The 2,484-nt window shown below is 37.5% G+C and overlaps 1 non-coding gene across 1 annotated transcript; it reads left to right on the top strand.

Moving 5' to 3' along the window:
- Positions 1-1,796: 1,796 nt before the first annotated feature.
- Positions 1,797-1,903, top strand: LOC123637578. Its single transcript, XR_006734945.1, has one exon. It is a non-coding gene; the product is annotated as a U6 spliceosomal RNA (small nuclear RNA).
- The last annotated feature ends 581 nt before the right edge of the window (positions 1,904-2,484 follow it).

Below are 2,484 nucleotides of genomic sequence, written 5' to 3'. Positions count from 1 at the left end.
TTAGAACAACCACCAGGGCTGCATGCATACTTTCAAACACATTGGTATAAAAAATAGTGATGATAAGTCTGGCAATATATTAGATTACATGTAGAAAAGAAGCTGTGGATATTTAGTGCATGTATTTGAATCTAGACAATACAAATACACATACAGTCACACATCACTTAATGGCCAGGGTACATTCTGAGAAATGGGTCATTGTGTGAACATCATAGAATATATTTACAGAAACCTAGATGGTATAGCTACTACACACCTAGGCTATGTGGTATGGCCCATTGCTACTAGGCTACAAACCTGTATAGCATGTGACTGTACTGAATACTATAGGCAATTGTAACACATTTGTAAATTACAACACATTGTAAATGGTATTTGTGTATCTAAATATATTTAAACATAGAAAATGCACAATAAAATACAGCATAATAACCTTAGGGGAACACTGCTGTATATGCAGCCCTCCATAGACCAAAACATTCTTAGGCAGTGCATAACTGTACATGTATGTATACAGATATACATAAATATGTATAATCCATATTATACTAGGAGTTGATAAGAAGGAACAAAACTTTCACGTCTGGTCATTTCTTAGAGTCTATTCATCCTCCCAGAGGTTGTAAGATTTAAGCCAGACTTCATAAAGCTTGAATTATGTGTGCACTGAAGGCCAAAACCCACACATTCTTCTTGAGAATTCCTCTGTGGGTAGAGGAGAGAAGGGAGCAGAGGGTCACTGTGATGAGGTGAATAGGAGGAGAGAAAGGATTGTAAAATAGGCAGAGAATTTTGCAGAGATCTTTCCATCTTTCCAAAAAGTGTATGCACTGCTTTATTAGAAGGTCCAAATAATTGTGAACAAATATTTAAAGTTGGCTCTGACTCTGAGTAAAAATACAAAATTTAACAGAAGCAGGTAAGAGACAGATGATTTCAGAGAAAAGAAAACACAAGAAAGATAAGGAAACTAAATCTTCTTTTATCATTACTAAAAAGGATAAAGTCAGCAAACACAAATATCCTGAATAATACCTGTATTTTTTATCATGCACTGAGCCAAGAATTTATTTTCCATTTTCCATTTGCGTCCTCATGTAAATGCCATGGGGGGGGGGGGCGGGGATGGGGGGGCGGGCGTGGGGAGAATTATGAGTCCATATTTCAGATGAAGAAACTAAGGCTCAAATTAGTTTTTATTAATAAAAGTATCGAAGGCCACCTAATTGACAAAGAAAAACTCATGCACTTGGATTCCAAAATCTCAAGTTCCTTCCACATTGTCATTGACTCGGTTTATGCCAGGCACAAGGGCATATCATTAAAGTCTAATAATAAAAGTATAGGCTTGCATTTGCATAAAACTGTACATTGTTTTAAGACTGTGTGTCTTCTTGTAATGTTGTACTTAAGTCTGGCATGGTTGGACATAGCTGTAGTTTAGGAGGGATGTTAAACTGAAAATTCCAATTACTGGGGTTTTATCCATAATTCTAACACTTACATGAAAGTTAATTTATTCAAAATTAATGTACTATGCATATGCTATGTTCTAAGCACTCTTGTGGAATAGGAATTACTATCATCACAGTTCTGTTCCTCCGGGACTTGAAGACATACTGGAGAAGAAAGACAAGTAAAAACATCTATTGTAATGCAGAAGATGAGAGTTTCTAAAGGGGTGGCTTAATGGTACCATATGGCATAAAGAGGGTAAGCTTAATCGCAAAGAGAAGTGGTCAGTCAAAGCGCTCCAACAATGGATTCAGACAAAGACTCAAAAGGCAAGCCATGTGCTCACTTTGGCAGCACATATACTGAAATTGGAACAGTACGGAGAAGACTATCATGGCCCTTGCACAAGGATAACACACAAATCTGTAAAGTGTTCCCTATTTTCAAGGTCAATAAATAAAGAAAAAAAAGAAAGAAAGGTAAGCCAAAGTTACATGGGCTAAAAATATAGTATGAAAAGGAGCATGAAAGTGCTAGGAGTTGAGATGACTTTTAGCATGAAGACAAAGGCATGAAAGCAGCTGAAGGAAGTCAAGGCATTATCATAAACCTTGGAACTCACATTAAGGAGTTTAAATTTTATCCTGAAGACAGTGGAGTGCCCTTGAACAATGTTAAGGAATACAGTGATGAGACTAGATTTGCGGTTTGATTCCCATGTGGAGGAGAGGTAAGAAGTAAGCCACAATCAAGGCCAGTGTATCAGTTAGATTTGCTGCATAACAAAATATCCCAAGATTTACTGCTTAAAACAGAATAAATACATTGTCTTTAATGTGACTTCAGGTCCACTGGTGGGCAGCTGACCTAGGCTGGGCTCGGCAGATGTTGCTCCAGTCCAGGTGCCTCTCATTCTTCTTAGACTAGTGGACAAACTGGGCATGTTTATCTCAGAGAAAGCAGAGATGCTAGGGAACAAAGGGAAATTCATGAGACCTTGTAGATTATTGTACTGTCCAATGTGGT

This window comes from Lemur catta, chromosome 4, assembly GCF_020740605.2.
Source record: "Lemur catta isolate mLemCat1 chromosome 4, mLemCat1.pri, whole genome shotgun sequence".
Classification (NCBI taxonomy): Eukaryota; Metazoa; Chordata; class Mammalia; order Primates; family Lemuridae; genus Lemur; species Lemur catta.
This window is presented reverse-complemented; position numbering and strand designations above follow the sequence as displayed.